At 34.6% G+C, this 22,809-nt stretch overlaps 1 protein-coding gene and 1 pseudogene across 6 annotated transcripts in view; both read right to left on the bottom strand.

The window, feature by feature from the left end:
- CNTN1 (contactin 1) overlaps window positions 1–22,809 on the bottom strand; it is a 393,567-nt gene that overhangs the window by 333,506 nt on the left and 37,252 nt on the right. The window lies entirely within an intron of this gene.
- LOC141408046 (methionine aminopeptidase 1 pseudogene) lies at window positions 15,786–18,312 on the bottom strand (annotated as a pseudogene).

Genomic DNA, 22,809 nt, shown 5'->3' with positions numbered 1-22,809 from the left:
TTCTTTAGTGAATAATAAACACAGAATTAAGTTCGATAATAAGTATTGGAATAGCCAAGATTACTTGAAGCAGATTTTAATACCTTAATATGTTTTAACAATTAAGTATAATTTGGTAATAGTAAGACTGCCAATATTTGGTCTTTTTTTAAAAGGAGCATTTGATGCCAATACTTGTACCTTGATGGAAAATGACAATAATGCAAGTGAGAATGCCACTAATAATTAAGTTGTTGCATCAATAATTGTTGGAAATTTGAACATGTTTTACTGTTAAAGTAAATATCCACTCTGTAGAATAGACATTTTGTGATTTATGTCCAGTTTCTTAAACAGGACTACCTAAGAGAGAACTAAACTTTGACCTTTTTCCTTCTCTTGCCCAAATTCCTATCTAAGGGACTAGGGAGTCACTCCCTACAAACCGTAAAGTCTCATCAGAGAGATTTCATTTAACCCTATATAACATACCTTACTTTCCAACCTGACTCTGGCATAACATTACATGACAGATAAGGAAATAAATCCAAATATTTTAACCCCAAATACATTTCTTTGTCATATCTTAAAATAGCCCTGCAAAGTTGTCTCCTGTGGGGAAAATACTACATTCTGTAGAGAATCCCCTTGCCCTTTTCCAGGCCTTTTCTCTGATCCAGGAGAGAATGAACTAAGAGGCCGGCACCTTTTTAGGTCTGATAAGAAACATTTATGGGGGAGAGGGAGGGACAGCATTAGGAGATATACCTAAAGTAAATGACGAGTTAATGGGTGCAGCACACCAACCTGGCACATGTATACATATGTAACAAACCTGCACGTTGTGCACATGTACCCTAGAACTTAAAGTCTAATAATAAAAAATAAATAAAATTAAAAAAGAAACATTTACAATCTATTCTCTCTGAAGCTTGCCATCTGGAGGCTTAATTTGTATAATTAGAACCTTGTTCTCCATAATCCCTTATCTTAACTCAGACATTTTCTTTCTATTGATTCCAGATCTTTAGATAAACTCTTTCAACCAACTGCCAATCAGAACATCTTTAAATTCACCTATAAGCTGGAAACCTGGCCCCCTTCCAGTTATCCCACCTTTCCAAACAGAACCAATGTACATCTTACATGTATTGACTGATGTCTTATGGCCCCCTAAAATGTATAAAACTTAGTTGTGGGCCGCGCACCTTGGGCATATGTTCTCAGCATCTCCTGAGGGTTGTGTCATAAACCATGGTCACTCATATTTGGCTCATAATAAATCTCTCCAAATATTTTAGAGTTTGACTCTTTTCATCAACATAAGGAAAAATGAGAAACTGAGAAAGTCATTTTAGTTCTGAAGATATTTGGCAGAACAAAATGAAGAAAATGTTAACATATCTCCCAGTTGGGAAATAGTCAAGGAAATTTGGTGCAATTCAATATGGGCTTTTTATAGCTACTAAATATGGTGATTATGAAGATTATGTGACAATATGGATCACATCAAATATTAAGTGAATGAAGCAGACTATACATTGTTACAGTCCAATCACAAACATGTAAGGAAAATTTGTTTACGAAACAAAGGGCTGAAAACAAATACATAAAATAAATATGATTATTTTTCCAAATGTTCTCCAAAACAGTAATTTTATTTTCCTAGTATGTAACATAGGTGTTAAACGCCTCCATGAAAAGTTATTGCACCGAAAGATCTCCCTTCCCAATATATCTATGAATCTATCATTAGCAATTTCTTCTCTGGTCATCCTTAAAAACTGCTGTAACAAACAATTCTTTCCGCCTTTTAATCCACACATTTACCCTGAATGGCTTTAACAGCCATCTTTTATGCCCTTAATTCCCAAATATTCCTTTTCTAACTACTACTTCTATTCTAAGTTTCAGTCTTATGTATTCTAACATCAATTGAAAGATACAGCAGTTTCTTGCACAGATTTTGTAGCATCTTTTGTACAAAAATGTTAACAGGAATTCCTTCAATCACCTCTGGCCTTCGGTAGCATTTTATGTTACCATGCTAGAAAACCTCAACACAAATTTCACTTCTTTCTCTACTTTTCCCATCACAACACACCAGTTCCCAAATGCAGGCTATTCCATTCCAGAAATCTCCTGAAATTAATGCATCTTTTCCACCCTCATTCCCCTCAAGTATTCATCTCTAGTGTTTTGTTTTGTTCTTTGTTCTTTTTTTTAATTAATTTAATTTAATTTAATGTAAAGTTCCAGGATACATGTGCAGGACGTGCGGGTTTGTTACACAGGTAAATGTGTGTCATGGTGGTTTGCTGCACATACCAACCCATCACCTAGGTATTAAGCCGCACATGCATTTGCTATTTAACCTGGTGCTTTCCCTCCCCCTACCCCCTCTACTGACAGGCCCCAGTGTGTGTTGTTCCCCTCCCTGTGTTCATGTGTTCTCATTGTTCAGCTTCCACTTATAAGTGAGAAAATGTGGTGTTTGGTTTTCTGCTCCTGTGTTACTTTGCTGAAGATAATGGCTTCTGGCTCCATCCACGTCCCTGCAAAGGACATGATCTCATTCTTTTTCATGGCTGCATAGTGTTCCATGGTGTATATGTGAAACCCAAAACTGTAACAACCCTAGAAGAAAATCTAGGCAATACCATTCAGGACATAGGCACAGGCAAAGATTTCATGATGAAAACATCAAAAGCAATTGCAACAAAAGCAAAAATTGACAAATGGAACCTAATTAAAGAGCTTCTGCATAGCAAAGAAACTATCATTAGAATGAACAGACAACCTACAGAATGGGAGAACATTTCTGCAATCTGTCTGATATCCAGAATCTATAAGGAGCTTAAACAAATTTACAAAAAAAAAAAAACATATTACAAAGTGGGCAAAGGACATGAACAAACACTTCTCAAAAGAAGACATTTATGTGACCAACAAACATGTTTCGTTTTTTCTAAAGACCCATATTTAGCCTTTGTTACCTTATTTCATCTTTACACCAGTCATATGTATTAGCACCATTTTGTAGATAAAACTGATGTACAAAAAGATAAGTAATTTGATAACACAGCTAGCATATGGCAGAGCTGGCAACCTTAACTATTCCAACAATCTCCCTGCCTCTACGTCACTCATTGCAATTTTTTAACATTATTTTGTCCTGCATTGCCCACATGATTACATTCAAACTCAATAGCATCACAAAGAAAGTCCTTGAATGTCTAGAGCAAGTCTAACTGTCCAAGCTTATCACCTGTCACTCCCAACCCCACACCTTGTGTTCCTTCCAAACTCAATAGAAAGACTCAGGACACAACTGGTCCTTGCTCAACCCCATTGCTTGTGAATACCCCAGCTGGTTAGAAAACTGTCCCAATTATTCTCCCTAGAAATCCTTCACAACAAGACTCAGACATTTCTTCTTTAATGAAACCTCCCATTACGCTGGCCTCAACCTGCAGAATAATTTGTTCTGCTTGCCACATTCCCATAATACAGTTTTCATATATCTAACTCATTACCTACTGTAAAGTAACAGAATTTAATTACTGGCTATTCCATCTTGCTTACTTAATAATAATCTCATCCAGAGTAGGGACTGGGTCTTATTCATCATTGTATCATAGTTGCACATCCTATCCACCATATGCTAATGCTTCACTCAGTGCCTGGCATATTTGATTAATGATTGAGGAGGAAAATTATCAGAGCACCATGTATCAGTTTTCAAGGACAGTTATAAGGCCTTATAAGAGAATTAATAGCAAAGGCTGACAGGTCTCTAGGAATAGAAGTCAAAGGACATGAGACAAGATATAGAAATTAGGGAATATTGCTTGAGTCCAGGAGTTTGAGGCTGCAGTGAGCTATGATCACACGATCGCACTCTAGCCTGGGCAACAGACCGAGACTCTGTCTCAAAAAAATAAAAATAAAAATAAAAATAAAAAATAAATTAAAAATATACACTTAAAAAAAGAAGAAAGATGAAAGAGTTGAAAAGCAGCATAGACAAACTTTACTCACTTGAAATGTTGTTATTTCCAAAATATGAAGTAATTAAATGCAAGTTAATTTGGATAGAATTCTCCACAAAAAAAGACAAAGCATTTTCTTCCTTCTCTCTTTGTGTAAATTCAGTTCAGCTATTGAGCACAAGAGCTACTATGGTGAAATACCACTCTAACAAATGCTTTTAGTTTTAGCCTATTTAATCTATTGTAAACTCAACTTGGCAGTCACCTTGCTGAACAGTGAAAGAGCAGGATAAATGAAACTTTCCTGAAGTTCTTTTTATCGTCAAACAGTAGGAGAGCATTATTGGCTTCATTCAGTTGTGGCTAGGTTACACGGGTTATATTTTACATACTTTAGGCCAAAATCCCACTGTAATGTGATATTATTGGGTCAGTTTGTCTGACTTGAGAAAAAGCCCTATTATAAGTAGAAGGAGTTTTGTCTCATTTCTTCAGAATATATACACAAAACTCTTGGAAAGTTTAAAAGCTTAGACATTTTCCCCCTACTGTGAAGAGGGAAAAAAAGGAAAAGAAATTCTGCTTCTCAAAGAAAAATTTAAAAACATAATAGCAAGCTCAAATATTCAATTAGAAATGATAATACGCTATGAATTCATTTCTAGAATTTTCAAAAAATTTTCATTAAAATTTATTTTATCTAATATTTGTTATTTGTAAATATCCATCACAAAAGATAAGTAAAAATAGGATAAATACTTGGATCAAGAAAAATAAGTCTGAAGTGAAATGATGTAATATCTACTTCTCTGAGATTTGGCATTTACTGGTTGTGACATTTCCACTCAATGTCAGATTTCATTATCTGTAAAACAGAATTAATGTCTAATGCACAGGCTATTTCAAGTATTAAGTTGATATTTATAATATCCGGTGCAAATAGTTGCTTAATAGATGTCATTAAAATGAAATGTAAATACATTAATGTAATCAGTAACCTTGTAATTAAAGTTAAATGATCAGATTATTTCTAATTAAACCCATTGTTTTAGTTTATCACTCATATCTTTTTTTGGTAAAGTATATGATAATTTATAGAGCATATATAGGAAGAAAAAGGGATGGATCATAAAAATGAGGGAAGCTTACTCATTAGAGTTTTACTTGGAACTACCATTGTAAAATGAAGAAATACAGATTATGGTTTGATTCTTCTACATTTAACTGATATAAAAAAACAAATTTATTAAAGCTGATTTAAAGTGAAGTAAACAAACCAGTGTGAGGACGTAGTCAATAAAACTAGAGATATCTGTCCAGCTTCCTATCCCAGAAAGTTTATTGTTTTTTGTCTGTTTTACATATCAATTGTCTGGGCAGGTATGCAACTGTTTATTGAAAAAACTTCAGTGGATATTCCATAGGTCACTTCATGTACTAACCATCAATTATATATACATATATAGGACGCTAGGAATTGAGTGCAAAAAACGTAAAAGTTCCAGGCACTGAGAAATGACTAGGTGTATAGGAGGTGTATTAGTGCATTTTCATATTGCTATGAAGAAACACCCAAGACTGAATAATTTATAAAGAAAAAGAGGTATAATGAACTCACAGTTCCACATGGCTGGGGAGGCCTCACAATCGTGGTAGAAGGCAAAGGAGGAGCAAAAGCACATCTTACGTGGCAGCATGCAAGAGAGTGTGTTCAGGGGAACTACCCTTTATAAAACCATCAAATATTGTGAGACTTATTCAGTATCAGGAGGACAACATGGGAAAACCCACCCCATAATTCAATTATCTCCCACTGGGTCCCTCTCACAGCATGTGGTGATTATGGGAGCTACAATTCAAGATGAGATTTGGGTGGGGACACAGCCAAACCATATCAGGACGGGACAAGGGGATGCTCTCAGTTATTTCAGTGCTAGATATAAGGCTGAAGAGGGAGGTCAAGGCTGAGCCCTAAAGTGTCTTTTATTCCATGTTACTGTGCCTGACATTTGTCAAGGATGCAATGAAGAGGCATTAAACTATTTTATGTAAGGAATGACATACTTTGTGTTTACGATCAATCATTTTGGCTAAGGTTTTAGGAGAAACTTGAAGAAGAAAATACTGTAGGTATGAACAGCAGTTAGAGTTACTATAGTTTCCAGAAGAAAGGTTATAGAAGTCTGAACTGGGGCAAAAAGTAAAAAGATAAGGAAGATAGCATAGATTTTAAAATATATTGGGGGTAAATCTGCATTATGCAATGATTGACACAATTTTACATCTATGGCCATCCAATCTGTTAAAATCAAAGGTCACAACTTCAGCTCAAATGTAACTATGATTATTTACATACTCCTTTGTTTTAATTACAGTAGGTTTATAACGTTTCATTACAAGTTTGAATTATCTACCCTTTATTTTTCATCACTCTCAGATTTATCTGGCAGATCTTGTGAATTTACTTACCCTTATGAAGTTCAGAATGCATTATTTTGTCTAGTTCATAAAAATTTATGTTGAATTTTTTAGGGGAATTTATTGAATGTATGGACTAACATAGGAAGCTCAGATTTCTTTACACTGTAAGTCTTAACAATCCAAAAGCAAGATACAGCATGTCTTTCTGTCTATTGATATCCTCCTTTCTAATCCTTGGTAGTATAATATGTTTTCTTCATATTGCTCTTGGACATTTACTAATGTTTATTTCAATATAGTTCCTCCTTTGTGTTGTTACTACAACTGAGGTCTGTTGTTTCCTTGTATTTTCCTTAAAATATGTTTAGAATTGTATTTCAAGGACACAGAAAAATATAAGATACCCCTCTAGTAAACACCCTCCGTCAAACTCTAGCTTTTGACCATTCTTGTTTCAATTATTTCTTAAAGAAATAAAATATTACAGATATGGCTGAAGCCTCTGTTTACCTTTCTAGATCCCCTCCCAAGTGGGATTGCCATATAAAACGCAGACTCCCTGTTAAATTTGAATTTCAGATAAACAATGAATAAATATTTAGTATAAGTGTGTCTCATATGATATACAATTTGAATGTATTTTTATTTGCTAAATCTGACATCCTTATGCCTGAGGTCTAGAAATATCCTGAATTTGTTTTTTAATCATTCTTACACAGTTCAAAACACTGCACATTATGTGATCAAGAACATTTTAGAGGATTGTTTTGCATGCCTTCAATTCTTATATAAATGGTACAATATGTTTCATTCTGCAACTAGCTTTTTAAACTAAATGCTGAGATTACTGACATTTATTCTTATTGACTATCCAAGTTGTTTACTCATTTGAAATGCAGTTTTTCACTATTACAAACAAGATTAAAATTAATATGCTCATAGATTTCTTCTCATTTTTCTTATGTATTTGTGAGAGATTCTCCAAAATGGGTTCTTAAGCTCCACTGCACACCAGAATCCCCCGAGGAGCTTTATAACATACTGATGCCAGAAAAAAGTCTCTGGTATTTCTGATTTAACTTGTTTGTAGTGCAGCCTGGGTACTGGTATGACTGTCATGTGCACCCAAGGTTAAGAACCACTGTTCTTCTCCAGCATATATTTTTAGAAGTGCAGTTGCTAGGTTGAATCTATGAATCTTCTATGAACCTATGAATCTTCTATGGTACTAAATATTGCCAGATTGGGCTCCAGAGTGCTTTTACTAGTTCAAAATCCCATCGACTACAGATACAACTCTCCACTGCTATGCTTTTTAATTTTTGCAAATTTGGTAGACACAAAACATTAAATCTCTGTAGTTTTATTGTGCATTTCCTTGACTGTTAGTGCCATTGAGCCTCATTTCATGTATTTATTGACCATTCAGATTTACTCTTCTCTGATATGCCTGTTCACAGTATTTTACCCTTTATTAACGGGTCACTTATCTTTCAGTTATTGAGTTATAAAATGTTTATATCTTGTTTGTGGTTCCTTTTCTATTGTAGGTCTTGTATATTACTTTTGCTGGTTTATGGCTTGACTTCAGACTGTATTTAATGATGTCCTTTGTCAAAATGAAGCTTTACATTTTTAATCTTTCCTTTGCTTTCTGTAATGTGTTTAAGAAATGCTTCACAACACAAAAGTCAACCACATATTTTCATATACTGTTTTTCTAAAGATTAAATATTTTTTAACCTTCAAAATTCTAATGGACTTGAATTATTTTATTAGTGTGAAGTAAAAATTTCTGCCCCATCTCCCAAAATAAAACAGCAATTTTCCCAGTGCCATCTGTCGAATAGTTTTTCTTTTCCCCCACTAGTTGGTGTATCCATAATCAATGTAAGTTTCTGAGCTCTGTGTTTTGTTCAACATTGTACACTCTGAACGAATAACATATTATTATGAAATTATGCTAAATTTGGTATGTGATACAGCAGTTCCCCTTCACTTGTTCTTCAAAATCACTTTGGGATTTATAGATTATTGATTAAGAATACACAAACTTATTCCTATCTTACTAGTTTTTAAAAATACAGAATGTATGCTGAAGTATGCAAATAATTTCAATCTCTGTGTATTTAAATATTTGATTTTTCTCTTATGATCTCTTAATATGATGCCTCAATCCAGAACCATATTTGAGTTCCTAGAGTAAGCCACACTTAGTGGTGGTATATTACTCTTCATTTGTGATGTTTCATTCTAGCTGCTAGTCTTTTATTTTGATCTTTGTTTTAAGTACTATTGTCTATATATCTTTTTAATTTGTCAGATTTTGGTATTAATATCATGTTAGATAAGAAAATATAACTGTGTGATGGTTAATACTGAGTGTCAACTTGATTGGATTGAAAGATACAAAGTATTAATCCTGGGTGTATCTGTGAGGGTGCTGCCAAAGTAGATTAACATATGAGTCAGTGGGCTAGGGAAGGCAGACCCATCCTTAATCTGGTGGGCGCAATCTACTCTGCTGCCAGCGAATATAAAGCAGGCCGAAAAATGTGAAAGGAGAGACTGGCCTAGCCTCCCAGCCTACATCTGTCTCCCATGCTGAATGCTTCCTGCCCTTGAACATCAACATTGGACTCCAGGTTCTTCAGTTTGGGGACTGAGACTGGCTCTCCTTGCTCCTCAGCTTGCAGACAGCCTATTGTGGGACCTTGTGATCATATAAATTAATACTTAATAAACTCATATGTATAAATATAGACACACACTCCCATATATATGTATATATATACATGCATATATATATATATATATATATATATATATATATATATATATATCATATTAGTTCTGTCCCTCTAGAAAACCCTGACTAATACAAGTGTAAATATTTATTCTCCTATCTGTTCAAATAGCTTGAGTGCTACAAACATCTGTTTCTTGTAGTGCTTCAAACTAGTTGAAGATAAAAAAATTTATCTATAAAATCCACCAACCAATCTGGATTTATACTGATTTGGAGGGGGGAATATCTCCATGATAAAGTTTTTGAATTTTTTTCTTTAGTAGTTGGTCTGTGCTCTCAAGCATCAGTTTCCCTCATTTCTATTTATTTCTATTTTCCTAGAAAAATACTGATTTCGTGTAGGATTTAACATTTATTTTTGTAATGTTGAAAAAACTAACCTTATGCAATTCTTATAATGTCTTCTGCCTCTGTGATATTTTCCCATTTCCAGTCCTTAATGTATTTGTACTTTCACCATCAGTGTCCTGATTAGGTTAGCCATTGTTTTTTCTTTGTTTAAGAGCCAGTTATTGGGTTGATTTATTAGCTGTGTTTTGTCTGTTCTCTAAGACGTTACTTTTCTGCTTTAAATTATTAAATATTTTCATTTGTTTAACTTATTTTATTACATGTGAGTTAGTTACCAAAATTATTTATTTTCATTCTTTATCAATGCAAGTGCAAACACTTGGCTAGGAACTTGTCTCTAGTTACTGTGACTTAATTGTATACCATAGGTCTTCATATATAATACTTTATTACATTTATTTTCCAAGTAATCTGCTCTTTTGCTCTGAACTTAATCTTTAACCCAAAAGCCACTTGTGAGAGCCACTTATTTCATTGTGATCAGTGAAGCTAATACTTCTCCTTTGGGAAATATGTTAGCGATGTCTTTCTAATCTATTTTTTTTCTCATGTGAATATTGCAAGAGCTTTTTAAACCATGTCTTATATTATTTAGATCTATGCATTACTTTTGGTCTATTTGTTTGCTGTGGTCTGAGAGATAAATTAGAATATCCTATATAAATTAGAATATTGTATTACTATATTTCTGTCCATTTTACTTGTGCCTATGTATTAATGACTGCCAGAACTTCATTATCATTTATATACCTTTTACAATTCCAAGTGCTCATGTCTGAATGACTGATTCTGTATGTGTGTCTGTGTGTATCAGAATAGTGATCTATTTAAGACAAAGTGGCCCTGGCTCGCAGAGCGCTGCCTTTTCCTTTGGCTTCCCCTGGGGATTGGGTGTTTGTATGAGGCCCCATCTTTCTGAGACAGCTGCAGGGTAATCACAATAGATATTTTCTCCTCTGCTTGTTCCACAGCTCTCTTCAGCAAAGACGGCAAGCAATGTGATTTCCTCAATGAGACCTACCTCCCCTGCCTCTCTGTAGTAACAAATGGAAGACAGGAGAGTTCCTACAGCCAGCTCAAACATGTTGTTTCTACTGACTCAAACCAAGGACTATTGGTTTTCCTCTTTAGCATCCCTCAATGCTCTGGGAAATGTTTGCATCTAGCTGGCTGTGTCTGAGATATGTAACTGCATATGCCCCCTGTCAGTATCTTCCTGTACCCTGATTTGATATTTATTGCATTTGACAGCTCTTCATCTTAAATTGTGATTCAAGATTATAAATATCTCTATTGTCAAAAACAGATTATAGATATCTCTATTGTCAAAAACATGGTTTACATTTTTCTTGTTATTCTTGTTTACATGATTTCAGAGGAGAGAAAGAGGAAGTATCTTTGGTCTCCTTTCTCACAGTTAGGATTCCCTTATCTCTTCGAAAATTACTGATGTTTTGAGCTTCACTCTAAACAAATGAAATCCGAATTTTTAAGAATCAGTCCAAGAGGTGTTTAATTTGATAAACTCTACAGGTGATTTTTCTGTGGGAACGATGCCCATTGCCTTAGCCAAACAAATATAGACTTTTAATAATATTTAATATATTCTAGTTACCTTTCTTTCTTGTTATGTACCGAATGCGTATTTAGAGGAACCTTCTTACATTTTTTGAAGTTTCTTGTCACTTCTAAATAAGAGTACTAAACTGACTTCCATGAAAACTACTCATTTTAATCTCTAAGAAATTATATATAGCTTTATTAAATATATATCTACTGAGAGTTTATGGGGAGAGAAAGCCTGTTTTGGTTCTGTGGAACTCTTTGATATTGAAATATTCTGGTCTTTAAGGAACGAACAAAATACCCTTTGAAACATTCAACAATGATGATTTAAATAGTCAATCCACAATAGTTATCGAACCTTTCTTTGCAGTATAATCATCTTTTACTCTAACACAAATCGTATGCCTAGTAAAATGATTGTTTTCCTGTTCCTCAGTTGCACATCATGTTTTTTGCTGATGAATGACTTTGCTCTTACTCTACTGAAATAAATCTTCTCAACTTAGTTGATAAATTATACTTATCTTTTGAAAAAACACCTCCAAAATCAAGGTTTTCTGACCCAGATGTTGGTTCTCCATTTGTAAATTCAGTGAGCAATTCCATCTGTATTTTTCTTAGCATACTTGACCTTTCCCTTAGTGATAAATTGTAATGATAATAGAATTATAATATGTGAGAGTTATTTGGCATCTACTAAATTCCAGGTAACAGATTTTAAGTCATTATTTGCATTAATCCTTAAACATATAAGCTACATAAAATCATTTTTTCTATTTTCCTAATGAGAAAATGTGAATGAAGCTGAGCAGTTTGTACCAAATCACACAAGTAGCCAAAGGCCAGTATTTAAGTATCTCAGTTCAGAAGCAGTGCTCTTCATCCACGATGCCCTTCTGTGCCCTAAAGGTCTACTGCCTTTTCAGGGTCTTGCTCAGCAACTTTTACATGGTAAACCCTAGGATATTTATTACATTGAATCTCACCACTTAACCCTTACCATTAATTTGATCTTAAATAGGCTGTTTTCATATAATTATAAATCTGGGACCCTCAAGTCAACATTTTGAATGTTTCTGTTTCCCCATTATACTCCAACATTTTAATCAGAATATGTCCTCAGCTAGAGTACTTGGCCTAATCATTAGTTCTTATGCCTCTTTCTGCCTTTTAGTGGACTCCAATCGTTTTGTAGATCTGAATTGACAGCAATTACATAAAGCAGCCAGAGGATGATTAGCTTGGAAGGCTGAATTGTGTCAAGTTAATTACCAGTGGTGCAGACTGACTTTGATTCATGAATATGGCTTTTTGCAGAGCTCTTAAGATGTTAATCAGTCAACACTTATTTTTTACAGTTTAATGGAAATGTCAGAAGGAGAGTTCAGTTGGGGGGGAGCGGGGGGGACCCCAGGAACAGAGACCCTGGTGAGCATTGAATCACCAAATATAAAAGAAAAATTCATTTTAAAGAAGTGGTTTCAGGATACTTGATCATGAAATGAACACTCCTTTAACTGCCGGAGCTGCAATCAAATCAATCGTCAGTGTTCTTGACAAATGTGAGGATCAACTGAAAGACTACTCTTTCACAGACAAACTTTCTAAATTCCATTAAATGGAGCTGTGTGGCAGTAGAGATAAATGTCAAAAGACAAGAAAGAATATTTATTCTTTTTAAATACAAAATATTTAGAATGCATTATATACTTTTTTTTATCAAATTGGAAATATTCTGCAATCCCTTCCTGGTTCAACATTGAACAAACACTACTGGGAATAAAGAATTCCTCACAATCAAGTGCTTTAGTTGTTTTTTAAGCCTACTGCCTTTCTTTATCTCATGGTGCCAAACATCTCTTGTACTCTTCCTCTGGCAGGGGAAGGGGGAGGGCAGGAAGACCTCCTTACCTGAACACTTTTGAGAATAATAGCATGATAGTAAAAATATGAACCCCACATTGGGCTGTCAAATTTTGCCACTGAATATATTTTAATTTATGAAAAAAAAAATCTGACTTTTAAAATACGGAATCCAAATCTTGAATGTGTATTTCAGCCATCATTTTTAAGTTGGTTGTTTGTGACCAAAGAAATAATAAGCAAAAAAATAAAAATAAAAAATGTAGCCTTATTCGGGCTTATAAGCTTTTTGTTAGGAGGCAACACTGTATTTTAAGGACATTGTATTTTGCATTTTGAAAACTGCAAATCAAGTGTAACATCAACCAACAACATATCATAACCAAATACATCTACTTACTGTGTTTATAAATATTCTCTCCTGGCTTACCTATCTCCACTCAGAGCCCAAATCCATACCCAGGAACTGTGTCTCTTTCATAAATAGAATGCAAAAGCTTCTAGGCTCCGTACTGATGATCATATCCATTAAGTGACTATAAGAATAAATTTTCTGGTAAAAATAACCAGGTAGTTGTAACTTTTGAAGCTAATTAAAATAGACACCAACCCTATGAGTAAGGAGAGAGAATAATACAAAATGCCTGCTTCATTTATTAATATTATGTAGGCAAAATTAGCATTTTGATGTTAAGAAAAATGTCAAAGAATGCTACTGGATTGAGGAGTTTCATATTAGTGAAATAACTTGAAAGAAAGGATTTTTATAGAATTAATTCCTGTCAGCTTATCCAAACATTTCAACAAAAAATTTTGTAGGCAAATCATTAACACTTCAGTACTTTTCTTTGAGGTTTCCTCAATAGAGACACTAACAGGATTTCTGAACAAATATGGATTTGAATGTTCTTTTGCATTGCATTAAAGACCATCACAGTCAGTGGTTTCTCATGCCCCTCTATGCACTAGAGGAGAAAACAACTAACCTACAATTCTGCAATGAAGTTTTCCTGGCAGACTATCAGCATGGTCTATAATTATTTCACATCTTCAAAATTTCATTTTTGAAATTTGAGAATTTTGGATAATGAGTCAGTAAAATGTATTTGGTGTAATTTCATAAATCATTATGATAAATTAAAATATTATGCTGCAGTTCTGTTCCAAACTTTTAGACGGGAACGTTCTCTTAATGTTGAATGTCCCCATTTATCATTGGAGTTTTCCTTAGTTCTCCACATATTAAATGTATGAAATTTAATGTTTTTAAAGATAGCTAGAAAGTAGACATAACATTATCAGATACTATTCATACTGAATACTTTGCAGAAAAATTACTGCCTAAATTAAGCACTATATGGTTAAAATTGCTTTGACCCTTCCATTTGGTGAGACAAATGGTTTAATGAGCAATTTCTCTAGCTCTTCTCATTTGCAATTTAACATTTTCTATTTTATAGTACAAATATTTTTTCAGTGATTGATTCAACAAATATTTTCAGATTTCCTTCTGCACCAAGAATGTAATGATTACCAAAACCAAATGCCTGTTCCCCAAGAGTCCATAATTTAGTGAAAGGTTATAAAGCAATACATGAATGTTATGTGCTTATTTCTTTCCTGTATTAGAATCTAATTAGACTGTTTAAATCACCCAAAAGCCCCCCAGTCAGAGATAACCACAGTTAAATTACTGGGATATCTAAATATGTATTTGTGTGTATTTATTAGGTTGGACCATTTGAAGTCACTATATTTGTTAATTAGAAATGGTCAATAATGGCAATTTGATCCAGTTCGACCTAATTAATATATTCCATTGTATGTGTGACCCACAATTTTCTGCAGTTGAATGTTGAAATTATTATCAATACTTTCTATAATAAGTAATGCTAATAAACTAGGCTATATTGCATACCTGGTCACATCAGTCTTTATGTATATCTTTTCATTCTTTTCCCAATAAAAATCCCTGCAAGCAAAATATCTAAAGAATATGTACATTTTTAAAAACTTGAAATTTATATTTTTAAATTGTGCTTAGGATTTTTTTGCTCAGACTGTTGTTTCTATTTCAATTTGACAAATGGTGTTTTGAAAATTAATGGCTGCTTTATCCAATTTCTCCATGGTTTTCTATTATCTGTCAAATCAATTTTGGTCACTTATGGTTTACTAAAAAGTTTGTACTTCACTCCTGTTTGGCCTTTTCTAAAAATATGGAATTGTCATAGTATTTTATTTATTAAAGGAAAAAAACACCCAAAATATGTTATGTCCTTCCCACTATCATTTCTAACATAATACATTTTGTTTCTCCTTTGTTTTCCTATATGTCTTGCCAAGGATTGGTCTATTTTAATGACCCTGTCAAAGAACAAATACCAAATTAAAAATGGCATTTTCCCTTTTTATCCCAATTTTTAAATTTAAGCTTTTGTTTTTGGTGATTTTTTTCTTCTTTACTTTCCTCAAGTATATATCCTTACTCTTTTTTTCTGATGTTTAGTTCGTTTAATTGTTAGTTTACTTATTTTCAGGCTTTACTATGCCTGTTGCATAATATCTTTTTTGATAGTTATTTAAACTTTTAAATCTCATTTTACACATTATATTAACATTTACATTGCAAGGCATTCCATCACAAATATTACAGATTGATAAAAACTTCATACACATACTCCCCCAAATTGAAACCAGATACAGTCACTTTACTAAATCAATAAAATAATAAAAACAATGGAAATGTTAATATAACTATTTTAAAACAGCAAGGCCTCAGGCACTCTGGAAAAGATGTTCTCTTGCAACTATTATATAACATGTCAGTGGTACAAAATTATATTACATGAAAGTTAGCAAATACCCATTAATTAAGTCCACTCTAATAATGACAATGACTTTAGGATCTGATATGTAGTCATTGGATACATTCCTATTTGGACAACTGTCAAAAGGAACAGATATTGGGCAACTAAGGTCATTTCTAATAAGGTTCTCAACTGTGAAAAGGTGAGGTGTGTTTTCAGCATACCATGGACAGTTACATCCCTGCTATAGTCACCATCTGGTTTACTCAACAGAATCTAACAGCACACTTGACTTACTATGCTCACAGTCGGAGACACTTTAGAACTCTTTCCCCATCATCTTCCACAGTGCACCCTCCACCCTTCTCTGAGAATCTCCAAGGTATGCCCTTGACATAAAAAAAGAAGAGAAGAAAAGAGGCTTTGCCTCTCCCATTTCTGACCAACCAGTAGTTTGGCATAGCAGTGTACTACAAAATTCTCATGCCCTGCAACAGTCAGTCACCACTGGGAGCATGGCTACTTTTGCCATAATCTAAACTTTAAAAAGCCTGATAATGAGAAAATGGGTGTGTAGGAAGATTTAGAGGGAGGGAACAGCACTGAAAGGAGTTGAGCAATATTTCCTTTATTCTTCTCAGCTTTTTTAGACTCAAAACAAGTTCTTAAGGACACACATCAAATTGCTGTAGTCCTTTCTTCCTATAGTCAAAACAAAACAAAGGATAAAAAATGTCCCCTTCCTTTCTCTGCTCCCCCAAAAATGTGTAGTACAGTAAGAAGATACTATTGAGATGTGCTATTTTGAAGAAATTAAAATTGGGATATGTAGTGAGGCTGTACACTATCAAGTTGCCAGGTTAGCATTTCACAGCCAGTGTCTGTGACCAGCAAGGAGTGGTGGAACCGAGCAGACCACTTTCAATGTCTCCTCACTGCAGTCCAACCTTCTGGCTAGGATTCATCCTGCCATCCACCTTCACAAATCATTGGCTCAACTGTAAATACATGGCTTGACTGTATCACACCAACTGCTTTATTTTAGGCACAATGGAGTGCATTGGGGGCTGTATGAAAAAAACTTGTGGACTCCATGCTCGCAATAGCTTCAAACAACTGAAACTTCATTTGCTTGGGCAGGCTTCTGAAATATGTTTCCCAATTCTCTGTATCAAACATCAGGTTTCACTGCATTGATGGCTTGCATGAGGCACTCATATGTGGTCTGAACAAATTTCCATGTGTCCTCATCCATATTGACAACAAAATATGTCTCAGTCATGTCCCCATAATAACCACTGCAATAAAGAGTGACGTTGACATTAACAATATCACCTTCTTCCAAGGAGTGTCTGGAATTCTGTGGGAAAGTATAGTAATTCAGAGAAGGATAATAATTTATTGCAATGCATCCTAAGTGTACAGCATGGTCTGTTCCTTCAGTAGTTACACCTGGTTTAACCATCCCAGCAGCATTATCCAAAACTTCTCTAGCAGTTTAGATACAAGTCACATTCCTTTTGATCTTCAGATCAGAATAATTTAACTTGAGAAGTACCTTTAAGAGCCTGTTCAGATTCAGACATTCCCAAGGAATGATCAGTAAAATCTGGTCTTTGACTATAACTTGGCACCAGTCTTGTTGTCATCAGTGGATAATGTGGTCTAAGTTTACCAGTGTATGGATATTAACACTGGCCAACGGGTCAGTGTTAATACCACCTTCTACACTCCAGGAAGACACTTCTTGCTTTTCTTTTTCGTCTTTTGCTTTCTTATGTAATAATTTGTGAGCAGCTCAATTTTCTTTGAAATATTCTGTGAGCAGAAGTGCAAGCCTTGGATGCCCAGTTGATGCAGGTGGGACAAGAGAGATTGGCCTGGGGACTCCAGCCATCTGTCTCCTTGGCCGTCATGCTGCCTGCCTGCTGGGAGAGCACTCACCCAGGAAGAGGAGGAGGAAGAGGAAGCCTGTGCATCATTTTATACGTACTTTTTAATCTCTGTTATTTTCTAAGCATGATAAAATTGTAAAAGTCACTGTTTTCCTAAGAGTTAATAAAGAGAGTCACTTATCTCAAATGTAAAATGGGTTGATTTGGTAAACATTGTTGGTGTTCAGAGCCATTACAAATCCCACTTCTCATCTGCCTTCCTTTCCTATAGAATGTGGATAGCCAACATTTTTGCCAAGTCCTTACAACTAGGGTCTAGTTCTACCCAATGAGATATTAACAGAAGTCGCTAGGTAGTACTTCCAGGAAAGCTCTAGAAGAAGTCTTACAGAGCTTACTAGTAGTTGCCCTTTTTTTGGTCCTCTACTATTCTCCTTGTTCCTGCCTGGATATGGTCATTTGCCCAAAGGCTTAGCAGTCATCTTCAACATGAGGATGATACCACACACTTAGGATACTATGGAGTGGGAGAGCAGGGAGAAAAAGCAGAGATACTTAAGAATGTCCTGGAGTTAATGCACAGATCTAAACTGCTTGCCTCTGGACTTCCTGTTTCATGGAAAAAAAAAAAGCCTTTTCTTATTTACACTACTTTCATTAGGTTTTCTCATTCTAGCTGCTAAAATTAATGTTAATTGAAAGTATGGCTGTTGTTGATGTCAGTTCTCAACCCAGAATCCTTGTTACTAGTCAGCACAAATGTCTCCCAGCTACCATGAGAACATAGCTGCACTCTTCTCTGGGAAATTGTCCTGGCCTAAGAAGAATTCTATGCCTTACTCTGGGCATGACACACCAGCCAATGGTTTAGTGATAGGACAGTCCAAAAGCACTGCTGCTCTGCCTGAGGGCGGGACACCTCTACAGGGTCATTTGGATGCGAGTTTACATTGGGAGTGACTGAGACTAGACTTCAGTCTCTCATCCCGCCCGAACACATTATTCTATTTCCTTCACTTACAGATTTGTCCTGAGTATATTTCCTTAATAAGTCACTTACATCTGGGAAGGCCTATCAAATCCAGTGCATATTTTTATGTTAGGATTTTTAATAAATATCCTATGTTTATTTTATAGATAAAGGGTGTAGCATGTGTAGTTTTTGCTTTTTAGATTTTTTCGACAATTTGTCTATGGCCTAATATAGGATTGATTTTGTCTGGATATGTGGAAATTTGAAAATAAAGTGGTTTTTTTTCCTAAATAATTTACAAGTTTAGGATATAAGTTAATCTTATTAGTTCTATCACTTAAATCCAATATGTTTATATTATTTATCATTTGAGTCTCCTTGTATTTATAACAGTTTCTTAAAATTTGCATGTACATTTTCTGACTCATGCAGGTCCATCCATTTTTTATCTGTGATGTACATTTTCTTACCATTTATAAAACTAATCTTCTACATTCCATTCATCCTCTTTGCTTTGAATTCTGTTATTTCTGCTTTTCATTTGCTTTATATTTGTCTGACATTCTTCTCATTTTATTTAAAGCTTTATTTCATTTTAAACATGACTAAAATTTTTTAAACTTTTCTCTTGTAAATAGCATATATCAGGATTTTTTTTTTGCCCCAATTTTACAGTCTTTGTTTTTTGCATTTTTTTTTTTGACACTTTGTCCTTGCAGGAGTGTAGTTAACCATCACATTTATTATACTGTATAACACATTTTAAAAATAATATTTCCTCATATTCTTTTTATTATTAGAAATTTTTAACTATTATAATAAAAAAGAACATGAGGAAGCATTTTAAAGAAATAATTTTATTGTTAGAATTTTTAAATTATAGTAAGACTTTTTAATTAGATTAAAAATCAGATTAGAATTTATTTAATTTTATTTAGATTTTTCTTAATTTTATATAATGTTTACATTCTAATAAAAACATGCGAATTTTAAATATAAGTATTTTAAAGAAAATATGTAATACATTATAAAACTTGTGATGGCTAGCTTACTTTAATTCATTTTCCATTATTAGTTTGTCTACTGATTTTGAAGGCAAACATTCTATTTTTATTCCCACAGAGTTTTTTAAAAATTGAAAGAAATTTCACATCTTTTATTGGTATTATTAATAAAAAAAGAAAAGAATTATTGAATTATCCCTTGATATGGTTTGGCTCTGCCTCCCCACCTAAATCTCACTTGGAATTGTAATCCCTATAATCCCCATTTGTCAAGGGTGGGGCCAGGTGGAGGTAATTGGATCACGGAGGTGGTTTCCCCCATGCTGTTCTGGAGATAGTGAGTCTCAGGAGATCTGATGGTTGTAGAAGCACCTGGAATTTCCCCTGCTTGCACTCACTCCATCCTGCCACCCTGTGAAGAAGGTGCCTGCTTCTCCTTTGTCTTCCGCCATGATCGTAAGTTTCCTGAGGTCTTGCCAGCCATGCAAAACTGTGAGTCAATGAAACCTCTTTCCTTTATAAACTACCCAGTCTGGGGTACTTCTTCATAGTAGTGTGAGAACGAACTAATACATCCCTTTTATCAAATTTCTTCATATATACTATTTAAAAGCCAGAACATAGTTTCTGAATTGTTTTAACATTTTTATTTTTCCAAAATATTTTAATATTTGTATTACTTTTTACCATATCAGCAATAATAAAGAATAGTTATATTCTAATTCTGGAGTGGGTGGGTGAAATTTATTTTCTTCTGTTTGCCACATTCTTTCCCCCTCCCCAGTCATTAAACAAAGGTTTTATTATTCTTGAAATGTTAGATATTTTACCATACCTGTGTATTGATGTCTTCTCATCAGTTATTACTATGCAAATGCTGACTCAAGACTTCCTTGAACTCATGAAACGTTTTTTTTCCTACTATTTTAAATTATTGCTTCTCCTGTTTGCTCTGGTGGGTTTTGTTTTTGTTTTTTTGTTTTTTTTTTTTAATTGAATGCCTAATAAACACCTATTTAATCTCAGAGCTCTGGCCTCCTGTGTCAAAGAAATATTGTACTGGACAAATTTAACCAGGCAAGAAAAACTTTACTCAAGACTATTGCAATAGCGGAAAGGGATTAAACTCAACCTCACCAAAACAATAAGCGAGAGAGATTTTAAGAGCTGAGGTGAGCTAGTGGACATGTACTGAAGGATGTCATGGTGAGGCTGGTGATTAGGTCAACTGTGTTTGCTAATTTGCACTTGTTGAAATTAGGTTCTACTCTCCTATAGAAACTAAGAGATAGGGGTAGGGGCACTATCTTCCTTAATGATTACATTTCAAAGGGATGGCTCCCAGGTCCTTGAGAAAGATATTTCTGGATTGCAAAACTGGCTAGAGGCTGGGCTGGAAAAAAGATTTATGTACATCTCAAAGGGACAGAGAATTTTCAATTACAAGTGTTGTTGTTGTTTTGAGACAGTTTCACTTTTGTTGCCCAGGCTGGAGTGCAATGGTGTGATCTCAGCTCACAACCTCCGCCTCTCAGGTTCAAGTGATTCTCCTGCCTCAGCCTCCTGAGTAGCTGGGATTACATGCATGCGCCACCACGCGTGGCTAATTTTGTGTTTTTAGTAGAGACGAGGTTTCTCCATGTTAGCGAGGCTGGTCTTGAACTCCCGACCTCAGGTGATCTGCCCACCTCTGCCTCCCAAAGTACTGGGATTACAGGCATGAGCCACCACACCTGGCCCGATTACAAGTTTTCTAAAGTAAATCCCCTAGAAAAGGAGGTAAGGGGCCTGAGACTTCGGAAGAAGCCAATTTAGTCAAGCTAAGTGGAACTTAAGCCTGTCTTGTTCACAGTCATTTGTCTTCTGTAATTTGGGTCTCCTTATATTTTCCTGAGTTCCAGGAGTATTTCCTGAACTTGTTATCTACATGGCCGATTTGGTAAAATTCCATCAATGATGTCTATTTTCTTTCACGTTTTAAATGTAGCAATAGTGCTTTTCATTCCATACAATCTCTCATTGTTTCAGAGCATTTTGTCATCCATGATTCTTATTCTACCTTAATTGGAAAAGCATTGGTTTATTTCTGATACCAACACAATAAATTCAAAAATTCTTTATCGTGTCTTGTAGTAACCAATGTATAAATCTACACTGTCTTATTTTAAATATCACTATCTTTTGAACCAAAGTAAGTGTTCTTCTGTTTGCTCATGATCACAGAGGACAGTCTGTGTATTTTCAATACTCAGTATTGAGATAGGTTCTTCCAAAAACTTATGTATCTATTTCCAAATATTTCTAGCACAAATGAAAGGACAATGAACTAGTTTAAAATTCTTTTATTTTTATTTTGCTAGTCAGGAGAGCCAATAGCCTAGGGTAGTGGCAGACAGAAATTGAGTTGTGTTGGAAGTCAGGACAAGATCTATTAGCCTATATTGAAGCTGAGTTTTCTTTTTCTCTGTTTGTTGAAGAAATCAGTAGTTAGATGAGCCAAGCCTCTATTCTATGCCTGAAAGACACTCTTGTAGAAATCCAGGGATTGTAGTGGTGCCCTCTCTTTGTTCCCAGAATATGCCAGAATCTGACCATAACTGGCTTTTAAGAGAAAGGATTAGCAAACTTCTGCTAGTATCTGGGACCGACTTACCCATGAGTCAGGCACAGCAGGCACAGTGCCTAGGGTACATGTTACATTTAGAGGTTCAAAAATGTTCTAATTTGTCTTAAAATTAGAAATGAAAAATATAATTATAATGAATATATAATAATGAATCCAGCCTGGACATACAAGGAATAGTATATATAAAATAATGAATATATAATAATGAATCCAGCCTTTATATCAAGACAGAATATAAATTGTAATTCTCTCTGTCTCTGCCTCTCCTTTATAATTTATAACTATCTTTCTCTTTCTATTGGAAGAAGAGGCCCAGGCACTTAGAAGTGTCTAGGGTCCATGAAAGTCATAATGAAGCCCTGCTACCATCTCTTCCACTTGCCTTTTGGATAAACCATTTAAACACATGCAGATATTCTTGATCACATGAGTAGTTCCTTCAAACTAGTATGACTTCACTATATCTAGCAGAAATATGTCAGAGTTTCTAGTTGTGAATATAACCCATTGCCACATATCC

This window comes from Macaca fascicularis, chromosome 11 (genome assembly GCF_037993035.2).
Source record: "Macaca fascicularis isolate 582-1 chromosome 11, T2T-MFA8v1.1".
Classification (NCBI taxonomy): domain Eukaryota; kingdom Metazoa; phylum Chordata; class Mammalia; order Primates; family Cercopithecidae; genus Macaca; species Macaca fascicularis.
The sequence above is the reverse complement of the archived record's forward strand: the minus strand, read 5'-3'. Positions and strand labels throughout refer to the sequence as shown.